General features: G+C 36.4%; 1 protein-coding gene across 9 annotated transcripts in view; it reads left to right on the forward strand.

Annotated features, from left to right (window-relative positions):
• The window catches only part of Lpp (LIM domain containing preferred translocation partner in lipoma), a 655361-nt gene that overhangs the window by 315259 nt on the left and 312272 nt on the right, over window positions 1-27830 (forward strand). The window lies entirely within an intron of this gene.

Below are 27830 nucleotides of genomic sequence, written 5' to 3' on the forward strand. Positions count from 1 at the left end.
GTGGGACATTGAGGTGGTTTCCATTTTTGTTATGAGCAAAGCTACAAGGGACTTGTTCATGTGTATTTTTTTTTTAATTTGTTTGGAGCTATTTCTCTGCCTCAGAGTTCTAACACTGGGATTCCCACATGGAGGAGAATGACTAGATTCTTTAGTTTCCTTCTGAAAGTTGGGACTAGTTTATACTGGCACCAGCCACTTGAATATATGACTTTCTTCTCAAATTCACCAGAATTAGGTGATAGTAATTATTCTGTTTATTTTTTTAAGTGCAAATGGTGCCTTGTTAATATTTTTTTTTCTTTGCTATTTTTGCTTTCTTTGGAATTGGGTTATTTAAAATAAACATCTTAGTTTATTATTTGCATTTTGAAAGCTGCTCTTCCAAACCTAGTTATCATTCTCTTCTTTTCTGAGGGTCATGACAGATCTGTTTTGTGGCTTCTAAGTCCTTAGAAGACAGCCATCAAAACTCTAGATGCATATGATTGGACAAGTATTTTTGTCACTGTGTTGTTGGACTCTTTTGTGAGGTGTGCTTGAGTAAGTGACAGTGTGTACACCACTCTGAGTCCCACTCCAATTCTTGAGCGGCAGCTGCTGTATTAACAATGATTCCTTTCATGAATTAAAAAGCAGTCCTGCATCTCTGCTGTCAGTCATGCTAACACTTAACTGCACATAAGGTTGCAGTTCTGTTCTCTTTAGACACATTCCCATTACCTTTTCTACACATATAATGGAATTGTCAGGTATGTGGGGGCACAAGGCAAAACATACTGGAGATTAGCTATTCCTTATCTATCTTTGCTTGTGGCTCTTCCAGTCCTGTTAGTAGTAAAAATGTCCTTCATTTCTACGAACATAGACTGAGCTGTTGGTATATAGCAGGCATTGTGGTCTTTTGCGGGAACTCACAGGAACAGGAAAATTGATGATTGAAAGAGACATATATGACTCGGTTGTCAACTTCCAGTAGCCCCTACTATTATGTAAGGTAAACTATGGTTCATACTCTAAAGCACAAGGAAGAGAGTAATTTATGCTTTCAAATGTGGAAAATCTGAAAATTCTCATCAGAAGCTTTCCATGTTACTGGAAGGATGAATGGCGTTGGTTTTTGAAACAAGAAGGAAGAAGAACCTTAGAAAATAGATTTTTACTGACCCAGGATGGGGTGGCCAAGGCTGCCTTCAGATAAGGACAAGCATTTGGAGTTGTGAAATAAACCATTAGAGGCTTGAAGTGTTGTGGGGGCTGGATGGTTGCCTACAGCAGACTATAGGATAGTTTGGAAGACAGATTCTTTTGGAGGTGATAGGGAATACTTGAAGGTGATCAACTAGGCGAAAGCTCAATTTCACTAAATGACACAAAAGGAACATAACAAACAAGGCTAATTCTGCAGGAAGATGGACCCAGGTCTGAGAAATTTTTTTCCAGTAGGCCCATGCTTTATGATTTGATGATATTCATCAACTCTCCATTTCCACCTGATGAAATACCTTTAGTCTAGTTTCTTATGGCAGCAAGACTGTCTTTGCCACTGATCTCAGTCACATAATGCCCAAATGCTTCTATGCATTCCTGTCTTATTATTTTAGCGGGATTTTGCTTTCATCTTCTCGCTCCAAAGTCTTAAAACCTAGAGGGTTATATATGGATAAGATTATACCTTGAGGTTTTCACTTAGTGTAGCTTTCATTCTTTAAGGTGATGTCTACACATGCCTCCCATAAACCATTACATTTTAATGGGTTTATTCAGCAGTGATGTTATTGTTTGAGCAATCTTACTGTGCACACAAACTCAGAATCACTGTTATTTGGACAGCAGTTGACTGATTGTGAAGCACTTTCACATAGACTCTCACTTGTGTGAGGTATAGATAACTCTTGAGATATAGAGAACTCTGATATATAAATGGTTTGCTTATTTCATGTATGAGGAAATGAAGGCCCAAGAGATAAGTGGCTTGTTTTTGACTACACTGTATGAGCCCAATTGGACCTTGAATTTAGGCCTGTGTTTGGCTTTCAGTTTTAAAACCAGATTGAAGATATCAGGCATATTTATATCTTTCATATTTTACCATTGAAATTAGTCATGTAAGTGACAGTGTCCCTTGAGTATGGCTTTCCCATAAAGAGAAAAACATTCAGAAGGTATAACAAAATAATTATGATTAACATTAAGTTGACTATATCCATAATTGGGGCAAAATCTACTTATAATGTGCCTGTACCATTCAGAATTTAAAGGATGATCCATCCTATTATTTTTCAATTATTCCAATATAGGGAAGAAAGAGTTAATTAGAAAATAGATCTCATCCTTCTGAATTATATTCACTCTGGTGGAACTGAATTAGATGTGTTAGTATTTATTGGTGAATATAATTATACACTGTGAGAACAATAATCACATGCTTAAAATATTAAACGTACGTGACAAAGGGAGATTATGTCTATAGTAGACTGTGCTGTTGTAATTAAAAGGTATTTGAAAAATCCTAGAAACATAGACTGTTAACCTACAACTTTGATGTTTCTGTTGTTGAGTCAAAGCAAATTTCAAATTTAAAACCTAGTGAGTCACCTGACCACCTCAAGTAGGCTAGTAAATATGATTTCTCATGAGTCAAGCATGTGTTGTATGTTTTCCCAAATCTGCCTCTGAATCACCTTTGTAAAGCTGCTTTGACTCATGGATCTAGCGGGGGGGGGGGGGGGATGCTGTATATGTGGAATATTTGTTCAGTAAGATGTTTCAGGGAACTCTACTCACATAGTAACTGTGAAGAAGTGCCTGACCTTTTGAAAATAGATTTTTACTGAAGCATTTCCCTCCATTTTCTAAAGGGACCTTTCCCACCCTCCAATTTTCCATATTTAGTTCTGTTCACTTATTCATCCATATGTTTGTTTAGGCAATGTAGCCTAATTCTACATATTCATCTGTCCATCCAGTAATTTGCTTAATGAACATTGAGATACCTACCATGGATTAGGTATTGGAGATAGAAGAGTTAGTCCTTAGTCTAGAGTAATTCCTAATCTTATAGAATAGAGAAATACATAAATAATCCAGAGTGACACAAAAGGGCCTCATTGTACACTTATGTTATCATGTGACTCAGTAAAAAACTGTTCAGAGATAAAAAAAAAATGGGAATGTCAACACTGTACCTTCTACATTTTTAGTTTCTGGAAGGGTTGCATAGAGCAGGAAGCCTTTGCATTCACATAGCTGTATGTGTTACAGGAAGCACATTGGAATCAAGGTACCAGAGTAATAGGAATAAGAAAGTACAGGAATGTTGAATAATGTTTCTTTGCTATTGTACTAACTGAATTATTCAATGTGGAGTATAAAAGTCTAAAGGAAAACATCATATAAAAAAAGTTAAGCATACATAGTACCTAGTAGCTTTTGATTTGTTTTTTGTTTGTTTTTTATTTCATACATCAGCCAATTCTCGATGACATCAAGTGAATGTCTACAACTCAATCCAATTCTGACATTATGTACCTCTAGTTACTAATGTCACATTAAGGAGGAGAAATTTATTGGGGATAGCAAATGTGTTTCTGGACACAGTGAATTTCGGGATAAAACCTTCAGCAAAGTTTGCATGATTTCTATAAATATATATTCATGATGCATATATGAACAAAGTTATACAATTAATATACTTAGTAGTAGTAGAAACTAAACTTTGTTCAGCATTTAAAAATGTGCATATTAGCTAGTAGTTTTAAAAGAACAGATTTAAGACATTTGGATGTGGTTGTTTTTGACCCTGTTTTCTAACCTAGAGCTCCTAACCCTCTTGGAATTTCCTGGGTGATAGACACATTTCTTGTCATAATGAGGTGAATCTTGAGGGGTCCTACATGGGAAGAAAAAGCTTTGAGTAGAAGCCTGGTATTTTGAGCTCCCACCCTTTATCCTGTGGAGAGGAGACCCTGGGGGGTTGATTAATGATTGATCATGCCTCTGTGAAGAAAATTCTGTAAAAATTCCATAAGAGAGAGTTCAGATAGGTCCCCTGTCAGTGAACATATGCATATGGCAGGAGGGTGGCATCCTTCAACTCACTCCACCAGGACAGAAGCATCTGCACTTAGGACCTTCCAGGCCTAGCTCTGTGCACTCTTCATCCACCCATTCATATGGACCTTTTATCTTTTTTAATACACAGGTAAGTATAAAGGAGTGTTTTCCTGAGCCATTGCAAAAATTATCAAACCTGATTTTGAATACCTCCATTTTGTTACTAGGTTCAAATGAAATGTGGGTAGTAACTTGGTGGATCATTGTGTCAGAATTGGATTGAGTTGTAGGACATCCACTTGATGTCACAATATTGGTTGTTGTATGACAAAAACTCCAAATGTATGCTATCAAATGTGAAGGCTTTAACTGGGCACATGGAGCACGCCTCCAATCCCAGCAGTTCAGGAGGCTGAGATAGAGGGATTATGAGATCAAAGCCAGCCTCATCAACTGAGAATGCCCTAAGCAACTTAGTGAGGCCCTGTCTCGTCTCTAAATAAAATATAAAAAAGAACTGGAGGATGTGGCTCAGTGGTTAAGCACCCCTGGTTTCAATCCCCAGTACCCAACCCCGCCGTCCCCCCAAAAAATGAAGGCTGTCTGAGTTGTATAGAGAAAACAACTGAGTTTTCCCTCTTCGACTAATTTGAAAAAAAAAAAATGGAGACATTGTAATGATAAGGACAGGAGCTTTGACTGAAAGTGTGCCAATACAAGCACACTGTCTTTTCAATTCCATGGAATCACCTCTCTAGAAAGAGCTCCATATGAACTTGGCCACACTACCAGTCTGAGATTCTTTTTCATTACTGTATTTCTACAATGGGCATGGTTAGTACCATCCATCTCCCTTTCACAGAGATACAATGTTGTTCTGGGGCTGCAAGAAGTTGTTGGCTCATAAGAACTGTCTATGCAACCCTTCCCATTTCATTTTCGGGTTATTTGCATGTGTCTGGAGTTTGCTTTCAAGATTCAGGTCTTTGAAGTTTTGAGCTGATCATTTCAGAGGCTGTTTATCCTGTAAGTGATATATTTAACTTCATCACTTAAAGCATGTAAAAATGATTGTAACTTCTTGGTCTGTTTGGAAACTGAGTACTTAAAATGCTGTGTGGTCACGTGGATACATATGCAATTGTAATCCCAGTGCTCCCACAGGAGGTGCCTTCCTCAGAGCAGTAATCTATTAGGCAGCCTGAGAAACTTCTTCAGGGGTTATGTGTCCTATTGAAAGCTTTTTATTAGGAATCATGTGGCCCGCGGGCTTGGATGCAGTATAATCAGGGTGGAGACTTGTGGTGCCATGGATCTTCTCCTTCTCTTGTGCTCTGTGTTTTAGCTTGCAAAAATCATGAAGAGCTCCAGGGCAGACTAGTTAGTAATTAAAAATTTTAAATTCACATTAAGACCATTCAGGCTACTGAGGAATGAAAACTGTAACATGCGGGTACTGTGTGACAAGACACAGGCTGTCCTTGTAGACAGGGGACCTCACTGATTTTTAATCAGCCTTTTTGAGAATTGAGAGAGGAACTAGATATTTCTGTGTGGAAGAAGAGAATAGAATGAAAGAATTTACATGGTTTGTAGAGAAATGGGTTTGTCTGTATCTGTATACTTGTTTACTAGAACATTGTTTGTATACCTGTTTACTATAACTTTGAGTGGTATATTAAAAGTTGAAAAATGCCAGAAACCTCATTTTTAAGATGTTAATATGTAAGATGTTAACTGGAATACAGTAAAATAACGTGAAGAATACCACTTTAAGAGAAAAAGGGATCTAATTCTTTGCAATGCCCAAGTTTATAGCATCTGCATTATTTTGAGTTAGTCTCTACCTGCCAGGAGACCTCCACAGTTAAATAACAATGAGGCCGGCGGGGGGGGGGGGGGGGGAGTGGTTGGCTGACTCACAGTTGCATGCTATAGGCTTGATGATGGACAGTTAATTTTTAGACTACAAATAATTGCATCTCAATACTGTTTATTCCTCTTCTTTCTTTTTAAAAGGATGATGTTTGAGTTCATGTCTTATGTGACCAGCATAATCCAAGTTAGCTTTTAAACTTTTTTGGTGGTTGTTTGTTTTTTCCTGGTGCTGGGAATTGAATCCAGGGCCTCATTCATGCTAAGCAAATGCTTCCCCACTGAGCTACATCCCCAGCCCCTAAATTTTATTTTGAGTACCATGAAATATAATATTTTTAGTGGAAATTTAGCCTCCCCAAATTTACCTTGCATTGCATATCAATAAAACAATTGCACAAAAATGCCTTTTTTTTCCCACATGTCCCTGTTTTGAGGAGATATTAGCTCCCAGCAGTGACTGGAGAGGCAACTGAGCACATAGTTGCTGAAAAGTGCCATGGAGCCCTTGCTCTGCTAAAGCCAAGGAGGAAGGTGCCTTCTGTGGTACCTCAGCCGTGGTCCCCGTGGTAGCCTTTAACTGTGGTTTGTTTACTGGACCTTGATGGGTCCTTGGCTCAGAGATGATTCTGTTATATTACACTGAATCACTCAATCCAGGCATTGGTTTACAAAGAAATGCACAAAGCTGCCTCTTGAGTGTTTCTATTTTATAGCAGCATCTTAGTGGAAATAATTAGCCCTATGTCCAGGCAAAAGCACAAATCACATTTGCAAAATTAAAGAGCGTTCTTGTCAAGACTGGCTTTCCTATTTCTTTTTTCCTCTCCCACTGTTTAAATATCTATTTTGGTAGTAGCCTTAGCCCTGAAAACCCCATGGTCCTTTTTTCTTTTTCTTTTCTTTTCTAATTTAAAAAGCAAATCAGCAACAGACTACAAATACAGCTACATTTCTTTTTCTCAAGATGATTTGACTCAGCTATGGAAAATGCACAAATTTATTATGTTTTAATAGAAAAAGCCATGTCTCTGATAATCTATAGTAATTGTGTTGTCCATTTTGATACATGTTTCTTTATATGCTTGATAAACAAACTGAAGCTTAATTTTGAAAATGATGATCTCTTCAGACTTAAGATTGGAGGTATTTAATAACTAATTCTGCTTATCAGCATTTGGCATGGGGAGTAACGGGTCAGTCCTTCATGCAAAACATCATACTGGGGTTTAACTGTTGAAGTTCTATTCACAGCAGGAAAAAATTACCAAGAAAACCAAATATTGTCTTTCAGAGGATATATTAATTACAAAACTAAAAATTCAATTCGCTATATTTCATAATTGGAATATAGGTATTTTCTTTTGAAACCATAGTCTGGACTGTGTTGAAATAAAAGACATAAGTTGGGCATGTACTGCTGTTGATCCAATGGCTATAGTTTTTATGTGGAAAAGCAACTGAGTCACTTGTGCATTTTGGAATTTATAGTCTAATATGTACCTAAGCCATGTTGACTTTATGAGGGCCAGTGTCACAGAAGGGGATTGATTTGTGTTTCATCATACTGAATCACAAATTAGTCCGATGTAAAACAAAATCTCTCGACAATTTATCTCACAGAATATACCCAATAGAGACAAAATAAATTGTAAAATCACTTAAGTCTTTGGTAAGAAATAATTGTAATAAATACCAGACTATGAGATCCCTGAGGCAAGATTATCATTTGTTTCCTGGCACATAAGAGGCACGCAAATTTATGTTTGCTGAATAAATAAATTAAAGTTGTCATAAATTCTGAACATTTCTGCTTTAGAAATATGCTAGAAATTAAATCTGGAATTGACATGCAGTTAAAGCACATGACAAAAAATTTCTGGCATTTCTTTAATAAACATGTATTTCCACTAATAAAAAAGTTAAGTACAACTGAGGTGGATGATTTCTTGCAAGGGCAAACTAATAGTAGCCCCTGATTCATCTAAAATGTCTAGCTTTAACCCCTAGATTGCTTTTTATCACTTGAAGGCAATGTACTTTGTTGAGGAGATGATGTTGACGTTGTCCTAATTCAATACTATCCTTATTCTCTATTATTGGGATAACATAGATATAAATATCAAGTTTTTTTCTCCTATATTTCTAAAGAGGACCATTATGATCAATATGATAAATTTAAATGATCAATATGATAAATTTCTTGGATTCAATGATAGGAGACAAAAAAAAACCTGGCAGATATGTTGACATATTCTTACTTTAAAAAATAAAATAAGCAGTGTGTAGATTCATTTATTTATTTATTTTTATATATAACAGTATAATGCATTATAATTCTTATTGCACATATAGCGCACTTATATTATATGCTTCTTTTGCTTTGACTACAAGGAAGCTCTGTTTGGTTAAAGGAAGTCTCCAAGATCTCTCTTTCTTTCTTTACAGAGCTTTTTCTAATACTTCCTGACCCAGTGTTTGAAATAAAACCAGTATATATCAATTATAAGCCATTTCAAAACTTACTAATTTCCAAAGTCTAAACCATGCTTTTTGAATGAAAATTAACTTTATATACATTTATATACCCGAGGACATCTTTAAAGATATGTAAACTGATTTTTTTGTAAGAGATAGAATAAAATTCTAAATGGATTCTTTGTGTATATTGATGGTAAACAACGGATCCATTAAAGTGACATATTCTGCTGGTATTAATAAATTATAAGATTTAAAGTGACCTAAAGAATAGGATATTCTGATCCTTTGAAGAAGTAGGTTATTTTATAGAGCTTGAATTGCTTATGGTCAGATGTGTGAGCCCATAATCTAAAACATTTTTGAAGTGTCTTGAACTCTTTCTAATTCCATATTGATGATGTACCGCTCTGCAAAGATATTGATACATCTTGCATCCTGCAAGGGGTGCTAAGCTTCTTAGTAATACCCAGTATCTTCTGTGCTCACTCTACCACCCAGCTGACAAAGGGTGATATTTTATTTCCCAAATGGCAACTTTATGCTAACTTGATCCTTAGAAGGCAGTCAAAGCTAGGAAACAGTTTTTAAACAGCATCCCAGATGACTTAATATTCTATGTAATATTAATGTTAAAGGTTCTTTTTCATCAACTGGTCTAATTGCTAAAATTATGTTGTTTAACTTTTGATTATGGTAAACCTATTTTACAGTCACTTGTGGATCAGATCTCAGAAACAGTAGGAGGTTGGGGCAGATTGGGAATCACGGTGGTATGTGTGCATCTCTGCTAAAACAAGTTTCCTGAAGTACCTTCTGAAGGAATAATGTGTATAGAGAAGTGTCATTCATGGTCATCACCTTTCTACCACTGTTGGTCATGGAAAAAGGGTAAAGAAACAAGAGAATTTGTGGGTGATAATATGACAAAAGAGGCTGAGCTCTATCTTAAAAACTGTGATTTGTAAAAGGTGGCTTGTTGAGAAGGGAAGTGGGATTCAAGAAGGTGAACATTGTATAAGTATTTTCAGTAGTAGTTGGATTCCCACTCTTATTTACTGGTTATCCGCTCATTTTTTCTTTTTTCCATTGACTATTAAAGCATAAAACCTCTGTTGATTTGAGAGCTATATTAAGGTAGCCCTGACTGCATCAAAGTACATCCTGTGTTCATTGCTTGGAAGACATACTATGTTAATTGGCATGCATCCTATTTAGATAAATAGATTCTAAGCAATCCCTATCAGAATCCCAGCTGACTTTTGGTAGGAATTGACACATAGATCTTAAATTTAGATGGACATTCAAGGGACCCAAAATAAATCTGAAAAAAGATGAGGAAAACTACAAAAATCACACTGCCTGATTTTGAAATGTATTCAATTGTTACAGGAATCAAGGAATGTGCTGTTGGAATGAGATACACATATATATTGATAGAATAAATCTGGGAGGCCAGAATAAACCATTATGTTTGTGGTCAGCTGATTTTCAATAGGGTGTCAAGGCACCGAAAATAGGAAATGTTGGTGGAACAACTGGGTATCTATATGCAAAATAGTGAAGTTGGACCCCTTCTGCATGTCACATTTGAAAATTAATTTACATTGGGTCAATGACACAAATACAAAAGTTACAACTACAAATTATTAGAAGAAATCATAGGACAAATAATGTTCATGAAGTTGTATTAATCAGTGGTTTCATAGACATGGGAAATACAAAGGGAAAAAATACATAAATTGGACTTCATCAGATTTAAACAGTTCTATACTGACACCATCAAGAAAGTAAATAAGAAACCTATAGAGTGTGAGAATATATTTTTTAAGTCATATATTTGATACAGGAATTGTATCTACAATATATTAAGATGGTTGTGATAAAGGGCAATTAACCCAATTAAAAATGGACAACAGGCCTGCAAGGTAGGCAGACCTGCGACCGACCAGCAGACAGGCCCAGCGGCCCACCGGCGTGGCGGACACATCACCCCAATTGGAGGAAGGGCCCAGCTGCTGCCAGCAAGATAGGCAGACCGCACGTCCCGGAGAAGGGGCCCAGCGGCCCGCCGGCCTAGTTTAAAGATCACCCCAATTGGAGGAGTGGCACAGCTGCCGCCTGCGCCTGCAAGGTAGGCAGACCTGCAACCTGGAGAACAGGCCCAGCGGCCCGCCACTGTGGTAGACAGCTCACCCCTATAGGAGGAGGGGCCCAGCCGTTGCCCGCAAAGTAGGCAGACCACGGGACCCAGAGAAGGGGCCCAGCGCCCTGCCGGCGTGATAGACAGATCACTCCAATTGGAGGAGGAGCACAGCCGCCGCCCGACCCTGCAAGGGAGACTTTGCAACTATACAAGAGCAATATAAATATATAGGGGGAAAATTCAATAACACAACAGTTTCACCAAGCAGAAAGAAACGCGAGCAGTATGAAAAGACAAGGAAAGAAAGGACCACAAGCAATGCAGGTCAACTCAACTTTAGAAAAGGTAATATCTGCAGCAGATGGAATGTCAGATAAATAATTCAGGATTTACATGCTTCAGATGATCTGGAGTCTCAAGGAAGACATTAGACAGCAAAATCAGACAATGAAAGATCACTTCGACAATGAATTACATAAACAAATCCAAGAAGCAAAAGATCAACTATACAGGGAGATAGAGGTTATAAAAAACAAACAGAAATCCTAGAAATGCAGGAAGCAATAAACCAAATTAAAACACTCAAATGAGAATACTACCAGCAGAGTAGAACACTTAGAAGATAGAACATCAGACAATGAAGACAAAGTATTTCAACTTGAAAAGAACATAGACAGCTCAGCAAGACTGTTAAGAAACCATGAGCAGAACATCCAAGAAATATGGGACAACATAAAGAGACCAAACTTAAGAGTCATTGGGATACAGGAAGGTATAGAGGTCCAAACCAAAGGAATGAGCAATCCGATCAATGAAATAATAGGAGAAAACTTCCTAGACTTGAAGAATGAGACAAAATCCCAAATCCTAGAAGCCTACAGGACGCTGAATGTGCAAAATCATAAGAGATCCACACCTAGACACATTATAATGAAGATGCCCAACATACAGAATAAGGAGAGAATTTTAAAAGCTACAAGAGAAAGGAAGCAGATCACATTTAGGGGTAAACCAATCAGGATAACAGCTGATCTTTCAACACAGACTCTGAAAGCTAGAAGATCCTGGAACAACATATTTCAAACACTGAAAGAAAATGGGTTCCAACCAAGAATTGTGTATCCAGCGAAATTAAGCTTCAGGATGGAAGATGAAATTAAAACCTTCCACAATAAACAAAAGTTAAAAGAATTTGCAGCTAGAAAACCATCTCTTCAAAACATCCTCGGCAAAACATTACAGGAAGAGGAAATGGAAAATAACAATGAAAACCAACAGTGGGAGGTAGTACAGTAAAGGGAAAAACTAATCAAAGAGGAAAAACAAACCATGTTAAGTAACATAAATAAACAAATATGGCTGGAAGAACAATCCATATCTCAATAATAACCCTAAATGTTAATGGCTTAAACTCACCAATTAAGACACACAGGCTAGTAGAATGGATCAAAAAAAAAAAAAAAAAAAAAAGATCCAACAATATGCTGCCTACAGGAGACGAATTTGATAGGAAAAGACATACATAGACTGAAGGTGAAAGGTTGGAAAACATCACTCATGGACTTCGGAAACAAGCAGGAGTGTCCATACTCATATCAAATAAAATAAATTTCAAGCCCAAGTTAATCAAAAGGGATAAAGAGGGACACTACATACTGCTCAAGGGAACCATACACCAACAAGACATAACAATCATAAATATATATGCCCCAGACAATGGTGCAGCTATGTTCATCAAACAAACTCTTCTCAAGTTCAAGAGTCTAATAGACCACCATACAATAATTATAGGAGACTTCAACATACCTCTCTCACCACTGGACAGATCTTCCAAACAAAAGTTGAATAAAGAAACTATAGAACTCAATAATACAATTAATAACCTAGACTTAATTGACATATATAGAATATACCACCCAATATCAAGCAGTTACACTTTTTTCTCAGCAGCACATGGATCCTTCTCAAAAATAGATCATATATTATGTCACAGGGCAACTCTTAGACATCATAAAGGAGTAGAGATAATACCATGCATCTTATCTGATCATAATGGAATGAAACTGGAAATCAACGATAAAAGAAGGAAGGAAAAATCATGCATCACTTGGAGAATGAACAATAGGTTACTGAATGATCAATGGGTTATAGAAGACATCAAGGAGGAAATTAAAAAATTCTTAGAGGTAAATGAAAACACAGACACAACATATCAGAATCTATGAGACACAATGAAAGCAGTTCTAAGAGGAAAATTCATTGCCTGGAGTTCATTCCTTAAAAAAAGAAAAAAAAAACAACAAATAAATGATCTCACACTTCATCTCAAAATCCTAGAAAAAGAAGAGCAAAACAACAGCAAAAGAAGTAGAAAGCAAGAAATAATTAAAATCATAGCTGAAATTAATGAAATCGAAACAAAAGAAACAATTGAAAAAATTGACAAAACTAAAAGTTGGTTCTTTGAAAAAATAAATAAAATCGACAGACCCTTAGCCATGCTAATGAAGAGAAGAAGAGAGAGAACTCAAATTACTAGCATACAGGATGAAAAAGGCAATATCACTCCAGAAATGCAGAAGATAATTAGAAATTATTTTGAATCCTTATACTCCAATAAAATAGAAAATAGTGAAGGCATCGATAAATTTCTTAAGTCATATGATCTACCCAGATTGAGTCAGGAGGATATAGACAACCTAAACAGACCAATATCAATTGAGGAAATAGAAGAAGCCATCAAAAGACTACCAACTAAGAAAAGCCCAGGACCAGATGGGTATACAGCAGAGTTTTACAAAACCTTTAAAGAAGAACTAATACCAATACTTTTCAAGCTATTCCAGGAAATAGAAAAAGAGGGAGAACTTCCAAATTCATTCTACGAGGCCAACATCACCCTGATTCCTAAACCAGACAAAGACACTTCAAAGAAAGAAAACTACAGACCAATATCTCTAATGAATCTAGATGCAAAAATCCTCAATAAAATTCTGGTGAATCGGATACAAAAACATATCAAAAAAATTGTGCACCATGATCATGTAGGATTCATCCCTGGGATGCAAGGCTGGTTCAATATACGGAAATCAATAAATGTTATTCACCACATCAATAGACTTAAAGATAAGAACCATATGATCATCTCGATAGATGCGGAAAAAGCATTCGACAAAGTTCAGCATCCCTTTATGTTCAAAACTCTAGAAAAACTAGGGATAACAGGAACATACCTCAATATTGTAAAAGCAATCTATGCTAAGCCTCAGGCTAGCATCATTCTGAATGGAGAAAAACTGAAAGCATTCCCTCTAAAATCTGGAATAAGACAGGGATGCCCTCTCTCACCACTTCTGTTCAACATAGTTCTCGAAACAGTAGCCAGAGCAATTAGACAGACGAAAGAAATTAAAGGCATCAAAATAGGAAAAGAAGAACTTAAATTATCACTATTTTCACATGACATTATTCTATACCTAGCAGACCCAAAAGGGTATACAAAGAAACTATTAGAGGTAATAAATGAATTCAGCAAAGTGGCAGGATATAAAATCAACACGCATAAATCAAAGGCATTCCTGTATATCAGTGACAAATCCTCTGAAATGGAAATGAGGACAACCACTCCATTCACAATATCCTCAAAAAAATAAAATACTTGGGAATCAACTTAACAAAAGAGGTGAAAGACTTATACAATGAAAACTACAGAACCCTAAAGAGAGAAATAGAAGAAGATCTTAGAAGATGGAAAAATATACCCTGTTCATGGATAGGCAGAACTAACATCATCAAAATGGCGATATTACCAAAAGTTCTCTATAGGTTTAGTGCAATGCCAATCAAAATCCCAATGGCATTTCTTGTAGAAATAAATAAAGCAATCATGAAGTTCATATGGAAAAATAAAAGACCCAGAATAGCAAAAACAACTCTAAGCAGGAAGTGTGAATCAGGCGGTATAGCGATACCAGACTTCAAACTATACTACAGAGGAATAGTAACAAAAACAGCATGGTACTGGTACCAAAACAGGTGGGTGGACCAATGGTACAGAATAGAGGACACAGAAACCAATTCACAATATTACAACTATCTTATATTTGATAAAGGGGCTAAAAGCGTGCAATGGAGGAAGGATAGCATCTTCAACAAATGGTGCTGGGAAAACTGGAAATCCATATGCAACAAAATGAAACTGAATCCCTTTCTCTCGCCATGCACAAAAGTTAACTCAAAATGGATCAAGGAGCTTGATATCAAACCAGAGACACGCCGTCTGATAGAAGAAAAAGTTGGCTACAATCTACATACTGTGGGGTCAGGCTCCAAATTCCTCAACAGGACACCCAGAGCACAAGAGTTAATAACTAGAATCAACAAATGGGACTTACTCAAACTAAAAAGTTTTTTCTTAGCAAAAGAAACAATAAGAGAGGTAAATAGGGAGCCTACATCCTGGGAACAAATCTTTACTCCTCACACTTCAGATAGAGCCCTAATATCCAGAGTATACAAAGAACTCAAAAAATTAAACAATAAGAAAACAAATAACCCAATCAACAAATGGGCCAAGGACCTGAACAGACACTTCTCAGAGGAGGATATACAATCAATCAACAAGTACGTGAAAAAATGCTCACCATCTCTAGCAGTCAGAGAAATACAAATCAAAACCACCCTAAGATACCATCTCACTCCAGTAAGATTGGCAGCCATTATGAAGTCAAACAACAACAAGTGCTGGCGAGGATGTGGGGAAAAGGGTACACTTGTACATTACTGGTGGGACTGCAAATTGGTGCGGCCAATTTGGAAAGCAGTATGGAGATTTCTTGGAAAGCTGGGAATGGAACCACCATTTGACCCAGCTATTCCCCTTCTCAGTCTATTCCCTAAAGACCTAAAAAGAGCATACTACAGGGACACTGCTACATCGATGTTCATAGCAGCACAATTCACAATAGCAAGACTGTGGAACCAACCTAGATGCCCTTCAATAGACGAATGGATAAAAAAAATGTGGCATTTATACGCAATGGAGTATTACTCTGCATTAAAAAATGACAAAATCATGGAATTTGCAGGGAAATGGATGGTATTAGAGCAGATTATGCTAAGTGAAGCTAGCCAATCCGTTAAAAACAAATGCTAAATGTCTTCTTTGATATAAGGAGAGTAACTAAGAACAGAGTAGGGAGGAAGAGCATGAGAAGAAGATTAACATTAAACAGGGATGAGAGGTGGGAGGGAAAGGGAGAGAGAAGGGAAATTGCATGGAAATGGAAGGAGACTCTCATGGTTATAGAAAATTACATACAAGAGGAAGTGAGGGGAAAGGGAAAAAAAAAACAAGGGGGAGAAATGAATTACAGTAGATGGGGTAGAGAGAGAAGAGGGGAGGGGAGGGGAGGGGGGATAGTAGAGGATAGGAAAGGCAGCAGAATACAACAGACACTAGTATGACGATATGTAAATTAGTGGATGTGTAACCGATGTGATTCTGCAATCTCTATACGGGGTAAAAATGGGAGTTCATAACCCACTTGAATCAAAGTGTGAAATATGATATGTCAAGAACTAAGTAATGTTTTGAACAACCAACAATAAAAATTTAAAAAAAAAAGTGGACAACTGATCTGAATAGATATTTCTCAAAAAATTCAAGTGGTTAATAGCCTAGGAAACGATGCTTGACACTATTAATCATCAGGGAAATGCAAATCAAAACCACAATGACATCCACTAAAATAGCTATAATAATAACAAAAAAAAAACCGATACAATAACATGTTGGCAATGAGGTAGAGAAACTAAAATGATCATACACTGCTGGTAGATTATAAAATGGTGTAACATTTTGACTACAGTTTGGCAGCTCTACAGAACATTAAATATAGTTCATACATGTTCAAATAATTCTATTGCTATGTATCTATCCAAAAGAATTAAAACATGGACACAAAAACTTCATTACATGATTGTGCATAGCAAAGTTATTCATAATAGACAAAAAGTTGTAACTAAATATCCACCAAATGATTAATGGATGAACAAAATGTATATTTATAAAATTTAATATCATCAAGCCTTAAAAGGAAATAAAACATTGATGTGTGCTTTAACATGGACAAAACCTCAAAACATATTCTATGAAAGAAACCAGACACAAAGGGCCACATGTTTTATTACCTCATTTATATGAATAGGCAAATCCATAGACAGAAGGATTATTATTTACCATTGGCTGTGGCTAGGAGAGAATGGAGCCACTAATTTTGGTTACCAGATTTCTTTTGGGAATGATGAAAATATTCTGTAATTAGTAGTGATACTGGTTGCAGAATTATTGAACATACTATCAATCACTGAAGTGTACATTTATAATGCATAAAATTTATGGTATGTGAATTATATCTGAACTGAAATATTAATGAAATAAATAGAAAAGCTATGTGTTAAACAATGTCTCTGTAATACACAGATGACATTGCTGATGACCCCTACCTGAAAGAAGTCTATAGTCTATTGGGGGAAAATGCAAACTAGCAATTATAATACTGAGTGTAGATCCTAATAAGGATGTCTGTATAGGATGCTACTTAAACAGGAAGAGGAAGAAATCTGCCTGGATAATAGGAGGAGCTGGTGGTCCCTCTTTACCTTACTTAGGAGGAGTCGTTTGCTGAAAGTATGAATTCAACAGAGCAGAACTAAGACCAATATTAGATGTTGCTGAGGAAGACAACAATGATATAAAGTTAATATTTTTCTAACAGTAATGGCAGTTGGAGTTCAGTGAGGTTGTCTTGGGATATGGCAAGTTTTCTTTCATTGGGAGCACTTTAAATGACATTCTGGCATTAACCAAGTGAATTATTTAAACTCTTTAAACCTCAGTATTCTGAGTTAATAACACACTACAGAGTTGACATAAACCTCACAAGGAATAATGGATATGTGTTTAATGTATGAATACACACTATCTTGTACATAATAAACTCTATTAATACTGTTGCTGTCACCCCCATCATCTTGATCAAATGAATTTTGGTAATAATGCTAGAAAGGAATTCAGGCAACAGATGGTAGAATCAGTGTAAATGTTGCTAGGAATTTCATAATATCCTTATTGTTGGTTACAAAATTCTAAGATCTCTTGTTCTTGGAATTTTCTATTCCCTGCTGTAAAACTTAGAAGGAAGAATGGAATACCTCCATCTTTTCAAGATCCCCAGTTGACTATTTCTATCTTAAGGCAAACTACTTTGTCTCAATCATGTCTTTACACTCTACCTTGATGGCTGGTGTAGATGCTTCATTAAAGGACCCTCAATTACCTTGGAACATGGTCCTTATGAATATCAGTAAAACTCTGATGAACACTGGGAAGGGCTATGGATCAAATACTGAGGTTCAACAGAAGGAGATTTGACTTCCTCAGCCTTTCAAAGAAAATGCCATTGTTTAAAAACAAACAAGAGTAGCAGCTTAATTAGATTTATATGCAGTTTGTTAAGAAGTCTTAAGAGGTCCAGAGCTCCATGGTTGCCCAAAATATCTAGAGGTGGTTTTAATGTTATAACTTAGGCTTACATAATTAAATGATTTTTCATGCTCATGGTAGCTTTGAGTTGGTATGACTTTTGCCTTGTGTTAAAGAAAGACTGTATTGAAATTCTTTTTGTCCTTTTGCTATTTCCCTAGAGGTGTTTTAGACTGGTTGAAGTTGATAGGAGTCCTTATAAACAACCAGAGGGAAATAGCTGCAAACTGAAGGGCCAAGTTCAAATTCATCATGTTCAGGATGTTCTGCAGCTAACTTCAGAGTTTAAGATTATTGAAGAGTCACTGAATTGTAGTAATTGAAATAATGGATTCTAAGACCAGATTACTTTGGATTCAAATGTCACGTGGGTTAAGTCTCAAAAAGTCTTTGTGCCTCAGCTTTCTTGCTTCTATGATGAAGATACTTATAGTTTCTAACTCCTAGTATTGGAATGAGGACACTAATAGTTTAAATAATCATTCATAATGAGATACAATGTATAAAACACTTAAAACAGTGTTTGGCATATAGTTAGCACTATAAGCATTAGCAGATCTTATTGGGAACAGGTTGCTTATTTTTAAATTGTCTTATTGCTTTTATGTTAAAAGATCAATTTATAAATTTGGTGTGTGGTATTTCATCTAGTGTCTGAAATGGATTATCTCATTTAGCTGGGTATGACTTATAATTTTCAAGAGCAATCTAGCTGTCCTTGGCTTTTTCCCAGTTCATTTGCTTATATCAGTGGTTTCTTATTTATGAACTCAAAAGCCAGAGGAAGAGCCAAAACCAATCTCATCCTATCATAGGACAGATCCACAAATTGTCACCATCTATTTCTGTGGATTACAAGGTAATCCTGACAAGTGAACACACAGTTCCATGAAAAACAAAACTTGTGACTCGTAGATTATGAGTTTTTCATAATTTAATAAGCCTGTCACTGGCTTATTGATATAAATTGTTCTGATTCCTCACCTGCACAGAGAGTAAAGCAGTAAAGCAATAGTTACAATTCATTGGAATGCCCTGGAAGATTGCTAAGCTGGATTCCTGGGCTCCACCCCATTGCTGATTCAGTAGGTCTGGAGTGGAGTTCAGTAATTTGTATTTGAAAGAAATTACCAAATAGTGCTATTATGTAGACCACACTTTGAGAATCCTTCAAAACTTCTTGTCAATCAAGCAACCCCTTCCTCCATTCTCTCACACTAAGGCGTGCTCTAGAGTTAACAGCAGACACTAGGTTTATATCCTCATTTTCTAGAGGAAATTAACTCAGAGAAGTGTCCTTCCATGACTACATGGAACACAGACAAATCTGGAAGATGCCTTTATTTATTTTTTTAATAGGGAATAATTTTTTCTTGCTCTTCTTTTTTATAGTTTTAATTTTTTAAATATTTGTTAATTAACCAAGAAACATTATATAGATTTATGGTATGATCATTTTTGTATGGGAGGAGGAATACTCCAAATCTTTCTTAGCAATTATATAGTATATTATCATTTACAATTCCTGTCTCAGCATTTATATTTAGAGAGCTAGAACTCCAATTTCAGGCTCTATTCTATTTGGAAATATGGATGTCAGTTATTTTATCTCTCTGAACCTTATTTTCTTTTTCCATGAAATTAATGTCTCCTTTGATTACCATATATGGTGTTGCAAGAAATAAATGACATACTTTGCATCAAAGTGCTTTGTAAATGATGAAGTGCTATACAAATATTATTTTTCATACTCATCCCAGTTATCAGATGAAAATATCATGTTAAACATAATCTATTTTATGATAGGCACATCTTTCCCCTGCTCAGCTACAGTAAATATTGTCTTTTCTGTTTTCAGTGAGGAAATAGTACATTATAAACTACTCTCCTGTTGCACAGAATCCTTTCATTGCTTTCCAAAGTTGCTTTATCTCCTAATCTCCTGCTTTTTAAAGTAAACAGTCAGAAGCTTATCATTTAGTCATTTATACATCTAAGCTCTTTCATACAGGGAGATGTGTTCAGACACATATACATGTATTATTAATTTTTCTCCTAAAATCCTTTTATGTAAGATACCCTATAAATCACATTTTATGAAGAATGAAATAAATGAGTTGTTATTTTGTCTGAAATGCCTCCCTCATGTTTTTGTCATTTGACATTGGAAAGAGGATTGAATTGAGCCAAGAACAATGGATTCTCTTCCAAGCTGTGCCACCAATAGGTTGTAAGTCAGTCAGGTCACCTCTCTAAGCCTCAAGTCCCCATTTGCAAATGGTGCTAGTTCTTTCTCATTCCTTTCACCCTCAAAGTCTGTGATCTTGGAATTATAAACCAACTTTTGCACACTGTTCCTCATCTTGTGGAGGAGGTCTGCATCAAGTATTGACATAGACCTTATTCTGTTTGGTAAGATTGTTCCCTTTCTTGCCACATGTCTTACTGCTGTTTGCATTTCATCCTGATGCAGGAAATTTTCTCTTTGCCATTCCTGTAGGACATGGCTGCTCTTCACTGGACCTCTGGCTTTTCTCTGAGCTTGTGTTTCTGTTTATACGAATACTATCCTTTCATTTATCCCCTAGAATAGATTCATTGAGAGTTTCAGGGATTGCTAGTTGGAGAGGCTTTCATGTTTTTGGTGGGTTACTCTCCAGTGATTTTCAGAGACTCTCCCTTATGATTCATATGAAGAAATGCTAGTTCTCTTTTTTAATACAAAAAGTTCCTTTAAAACTTTGCAGCTTAAAAGGACATTTCCTCATAGTTGGTTGTGAGTCAGGAATCTGGACACAGCTGAGCATCACCATCCATTTCATGATCCACAAGACTGTCAGGATATTGGTCCAGAGTCTGTGCTGTCATCTAGAGGCTTGGCTGGAGAAGAATCTGCTTCCATATTCAGGTGGCTGTTTTCAGGGTTTTTTTTTTTTTTTTTTTTTTTTTTTTTTTTTTCCAGGCTATTGTATTAAGGGCTGTAATTTTTAGCTGGCTGTTGGCCAGAGACTGCTCTCTGTCCCTTGTCATATGCACCTCTTAAACCCAGTAGTTCATTACATCAAAGGACGGAAGAGGAGAAGGCAATAGGTAGATCTGTTCACAGGATGGAAGCCGTAATCATTTGTAACCTAAACACTGAAATGACATCCCATTCTATTTAGCATATTATTTTAGTTAGTAGTAACTAACCAGGATTATTAGTACAGGCATGGGGAAAGAGTATTATGCAAGGGTGGGCAGGCCAGAAGAGGGCATCTTAGGAATCTACCTACCACAGAAGACGTTGAGGTTAGACTCAATGTGTACAGTGATGTAGTGTAAATATCAGTCTTCTTGTAGTACCAGGTAGCTGTATTAAATCAAGGCACCGACAAGAGGCAGGTGGTATATTCTTAGAAGAATAGAATCTAAAGGGAATGAGCAGTAAACCAGTTCACATAAATATAGTTTTAAATATAATTGCATATGTTTCTACATCTGTATCAGTCATCTATTATTACATGACAAGCTACCCCAAACTTCCTATTGTTTACTTCACTTACAAATCTGCAATTTTTTAAATGTGCTTCAGCTTATTTCCAGTCTATGAAATCAGCTCAGGTGGCTTACTTGGTTGCAGAATATTCATTTTCAAAAGCATGACTCATCATTGGCAGGTCTCACCTTTAAGGACCTTGGTTTCTCTCCATGTGAGTCTTCCCACAGACCACTAGGATACCCGATTATATGGAGGCTTAACTCCAAGACCAAGGATCAAATGAGAGCAAGGTGGTCATGTGTACATTTTTATGACCTAGTTTTAGATGTCATATATAATGTCATTTCACCATACACTGTTGGTTGAGATAATAACAAAGGCCAACCCAAGTTTAAGATCAAAAGATTAGACTCTACCTTTTGATGGTGATAATAGCAAGATTCTACATGCAAGAATTCCAGAAATACTGTTATGACCATTGTTGGAAAGTACAACCTGACATTGTATTGTATTATCTTATATTGTGTCAGTTTTTCATATTATAATAATTTATATTTGTTTCCTTTTGTTGAATACTTATTATATGCTAAACATGTAATTTCTAAATTAAAGTTCACTTAATTCTCTTAATGACACTGTGAGATAGTCATTCACATTTTGGCAGATGACAAAAGCGAGGCACAAAGATGTTCAATAACTTGCCCAAGGTCAAACTAGCTCAGAAGTGTCAAAATTAAGATTAAATTCAGGTGTTTTATTTCTGGAATCTAGCTTTTAACCCTTCTTCCAGCTTGTTTCTATGTCACATCCATGTTCTCTCAAGTCTCATCCAGGCCATTCTCTTAGCCATCAATATTCTCATCCTCATTTCCGAATCTCTCCTGGGACCATGGGTAGGCCTGCCCTAGAGAGCAACCTGAGTAGAGAAGAGTCATATGTAGGTTTAGTGTTGCCTTTTAGAGTGCTGGATCTGTTCTGTGGGTACCCCAGGACCAATTCTAGGAAGCCCTGAGAAAACAAATAACTTAACATTTCATTGGTTCCCTGTAGAGTTTATGGTGATCATAATGATTTTGCCTTTAATTTAATAAAACTTATGGGAATCTGGAGAAATTCAGGGAAAGCAGCTGAGTAAGAAAAGATAAGTTAAAAAAATAAAAAGAAAATAGGAGATAAGAGCAGATATTTAAAAACTAATGAAATCAAGAGAGTATTTATTCTTGTTTTGCAGTTTAGCTATCTGATATTCCTTCTGGTAGTCTATACAATCAACTAATTAATTTGTATTGGGATTTTTTTTAAAGAGCCAACTTTTTAAAATATTTTAGTTGTGGGTGGACACAAAACCTTTATTTTATTTATTTATTCATTTATTTTTATGTGGTGCTGAGGATTAAAACCTTGTGCCTCACATGTGCTAGGCAAGCGCTCTACCACTGAGCTACAACCCCAGCCCCTGTCCTGGGATTTTTACCAGTTAAAGAAACCCAGTATAATGTGTGTATGCTTGTATCAATTATGAAGCCTATTTATTCATTTAATGATATACTTCTTATTGGAGCAGTAATTGTTAATTCCTTACTATATGCAGGACAATGCAGATTCAAATCAAGAAGTTCACAGTTTTTACTTTTTCTGACCCCATAATGGAATTCTTTTATAGGAAGCAGATGTATAGACCCACGATAAATTATAAATGTGTGATAAGAATGTATGAACAAGGCTCTATAGATTTACAGAATAAGGTGCCCAGTGCCCTCAGGGAGAGATCAGAGGAGGCTTTTCCAAGATGGCATTTAAGCAGATATATTAGGAACTGGAAGTGTTCAGCTGGTTGAAACTCAGGAAATGTAGGGCAAGTGTCATGAGATAAGCCTGGAAAGGAAGGCAGGTAGTTATGTTTCTGCAAATTCATTCCCTCCTCTGCCTTCCTGTCTGCTTTATATACACAGTGATGACTCAGTACCAGGAATCTCAGGCAACAAACAGCAAACACGCACAATATTAAATTTCTCTGTAATCCCGCTATCTATCTGTCCTCAGTGCAAATACCTCAGTGCCAGTAACTCATCTGAACCCCATCGAGATGGGGACTACAAAGTCCTGAGTACACTCAAGGTAAAAATCATACCAGTCACAAGTGACTAGGCCCTGAAGGGTCATTCATTATTGGTCTGGCATTGCTTCTTTTTTTTAAACATTTTTTTTTTTTTTTTTTTTTTAGATATTGATGGGCCTCTTTTTTTATTCATTTATTTATATGCAGTGCTGAGAATTGAACCCAGTGCCTCACACATGCTAGGCAAGCACTCTATCACTAAGCCACAACTGCATCCCTGGCATTGCTTTTTAATAAAGCTGCTGGACATGTCCACAGCAGTGTCATGGGCCAATGTTCATGATTTGTAAGTGTTTTACTGCGTGCAAAGCTCACTTTCTCTTTTATTACTTAGCATGTATGAATTCATTGTCAATTCATTGTTAATTCATCTGATATATGATAAAATTGTGGCTAAGACATGTGAAATGACTTGCCTTAATTCTCACTAAATGAGTACCAAAGAATTCATTCCGTTTTCCAAACCTCAACATATTTCAGACATTTTAAGTGATCTTCCATAGCTAGGAACTCTGTTCAAATGAACTTTCAGTGGGAAGTTTGTTGTATAAAATGGCTAAGGTGGAGCAGTTCTGGTTGAAATATGGAGTTAACACCTCTGGAGCAAGGCTGAGCATCTTCTTGTTCAGCCCAGAATCAACCTTAATGCCTCTCCTTCTCTAGGTTATGAGGACTACTCCATTATACCGTGATAAATCCCCATGTCTTATGTTGGAACACTCAGGAAAAGTCTACTGATCATTTTGCCATCTACGATGGGAAGGAAGCCACTGTTATGTGAGATCAGCCATAGTACTCTCCTGCTGATCCTATGCTCTATTCCTGTGGGTCAAAGCCCAATCTAAAAGAAAATAAAAGAAAGATTAAAAGAACCAGAAGATTATAAAGACAATGTAGTAAAAATCGGGCAAATTCTGGTTCTGCTTTTAACTTGATACTTGGTTTTAAGTGGGCATGCTACTAATATGTATTGTTCAGTATTTCCCTTTCTAAACCAAAGATTTGGATTCCAGAGCCCCTCGAACTCTGACAGAAAACATTCCATGAAAATTCCATTCCTTGAGGAAGACACATAGTTTGGTCCACCTCACACCTTAAAAGTTGAATCAATCCCAATGTGTTCCACTCCCTTTCACAATCTCTTGTGGTATATGTTTTGAGGAGATCACAATGCATGGATTCAGGGAGTTGAGCAAATGATCCTTATGTAGGAATTGAAGTGCTTACTCTCTTTTTATCCATGAATTGGTTAAAACTTTTAATTAGACTCCTGCTTTATTTTTCTGCCTTAAATATAAGGATAATAAATTTAGAAATCCTTGGAATGAAGAAGAGGAAAGACAAGACAGAAAAGGAAGGGGGCCATGAGTATAAAAATTGTCAGCCACTGTGTCTGCTGTTCCAGAAGGATCAGGGTAGATTTGATTTGGATCTAAAATGTAGGAAGGAGACCAAGGCAGAAACTGGGAAAGGGCTTAGATGGCAGTCATGGAAGAGGCCTTTTTGGAAAGCTATACATTTCAACTTTCCTCTGTTCCAGCATTCCAAAGTGAGAGTCCTTGGAGGTCATCTGGATTCAGTTCCCCAGTCTTACAGAGGACAGCAGTGCCTGGGTGGGAAACTGACTTGGCCTTTACATTGCTATGGCACACCCCTCTCTTTACATAGTTCATGAATAGTGAATCCCATCAGGAAGCAGCGGGTGTAGGCACTAGGCAGCTCTAAGGAGCTCTAGTATTAGGTTGGCCTCTTTCCATGATCCAGTTGAATAATCACCAACAGTTGCTTGGCACAAGGGCTCAGACCCAATTGAGAAGAAACCAAGTCTCCCACAGTAATGACAAGAAAAGAAATTCTTTGACCCAGTGATTTGGTAACAATAGGTACCACTGTTAGTCTGGAATTATATTTGATGTTTCTAGAGGTTTCAAATTTATGAGAATAATTGTGAGATCTGCCAATAAAAAGCAGTTTGCCATGTAAGCCAAAAGTTGGTGGATAGTTGAAGAGAAGCTTGTACTTCTTTCTTTGTTTTATTTTACTTATTATCAACTCCTTTTTTTTTTTCTTTTTTGATTTAACTTCTGGAATACATCATCTTCCTTATATAGTAAAGCTTCATAATATATATATTTTAGAAGCTCCAAGGAAAAAAAAAAGTGAATGGATGGGGCCTAACACTGTTGGGCTTCTGTCTGTATATATCTTTTCTCCTTGTGCCAAAGAGCCTCTGTCTGATGGGATAAATGGATGTTGGCTTGACTGATAACTCAGAGACCAGCAAACAGTGTTCTTTTAAAAAAAAAATAATAATCTTATCAGGGCTGAGGTTGTGGCCCAGCATTAGAGCACTCGCCTAGCACATGTAAGGCACTGGGTCTGATCCTCAGCACCACATAAAAATAAATAAATAAATAAAAATATTGTGTCCAACTGCAGCTAAAAAATAATAATGATAATAATATTTTTATCTATTTTGGGCAACTCAGAGTCTGACTACCAGTTAATTCTGGCTTTAGTCTAAAAGTTGTACCATGGTACTTTGTTGCATCTTAGATGCAGAAAAAGAGTGATAAACCTGGTAAATACAAACTCAGTTTTCCTTAGACTGAGTAACACTGAGTCCTTCAATGTTATCTGTTTCCCTCTCTTCACAAGTTAATGGGGTTTTTCATTACAAACAAAGATTTCAATCTTATACATGCCTCATAGTTCTTTTTCAAAGTGGGTAATAAATAATAAATGGCTGCAGGTTCACACGTCTATTCTTTGTCCTTATTCTTCAATTTATGTCAATAAAAAGATTTTATTTGTTATGTGTTAAAACATTTAGTGCCTGTGTTAGCTTCTCATTGCTATGACAAAATATCTGAGAAAATAACATGTAAAGGAGGAAAGATTTATTTTGGCTCACGGTCTCAGAGGTTTCTGCCCATAATCAGCTGAGTCCATTGTTTATGGGAATGTGGTGAGAGAGAACATGGTGGAAGGGCATAAGGAACAAAACTGTTAAACTCATGGTGGCAAGGAAACTGAGGATGGGGCATGGGGACAAGAAATAACCTTCCCAGAGCACAACCCTAGTGATGTGCTTCCTCAAACTACATTTCACCACTCTCTTCCAATTGTTCATTCAGCTATGAATTCCTCATGGATAATCCATCAATGAGGTTAACTCTCTCATAATCCTATCACTTCTCAAATTCTCCACTTATAAACATTGCTGCATTAGGGATTAAATCTTCAAAATATCAATCTTTGGGAGACATTTCAGATCCAAACCACCAGAGTGCTGAACACTAATTTCTACTTTTTTTAGAAAATAGAGTATGTGATTTCCTAGTAACATATTAATACCACTGATTTGATCACTGGTCATGAGGATATCCATTCCTGTAGTTCTCAGATGATGCAGTAATTTCATGGTAAGAAAAAAAATGTTCTTTGCTTTACAACAGCAAACTTCAGTGGAAAACTTTATCAGATTCTTATCAGAAACCCCATTTGACCTGCTCCATGATTTTTGTAAACAAAATCCCTCTTACAAACAGCCATTTGTGCTAACTTTAAAAAAAAAAGTGTAATTTGTGATAGAACAGAGTAATAAATAATGCAGTTGATAGCCATGTAACACTATTTGGAAAATCAAACAAGTCTTTGGATACTACACATAGTTGTCATGGCCTTAATATTCATTTTTTGTAATTGAAATTTTAGTAAAGCAAGTATTAACTGGTCTGTACTTACAGGCTTTAGTTTACTGATATATTGACTAGACAGGCTGTTGGTTGGAGGTGGTGAGGCATACAAGATCATGATAAGAAATGGCTGTATCTCATTTCCAGAATGGAGACAGGGTTTCTCTGCTGTCCAATTAATAATGTTGTGTTTTATATTAGATGTTATAAATGAAAGTGCTTTTTTATATTTCCAAACATTAGTAGGTGTTGAAGTATCTCTTGGCCAAGTGTCCCCTTATGAGCCTTGGGGATCTTGTTGCTTTACAGAAGGAAATCGGGTTTTTCATTACAAACAAAGATTTCAATCTTATGCATGCCTCATAGTTCTTTTTCAAAGTGTACATTTTTTCAAAAGGTATATAGTACATTTTCACTAAAAACTGTATATA

The sequence above is a fragment of the Marmota flaviventris genome, chromosome 8 (genome assembly GCF_047511675.1).
Source record: "Marmota flaviventris isolate mMarFla1 chromosome 8, mMarFla1.hap1, whole genome shotgun sequence".
In the NCBI taxonomy this organism is placed as follows: Eukaryota; Metazoa; Chordata; class Mammalia; order Rodentia; family Sciuridae; genus Marmota; species Marmota flaviventris.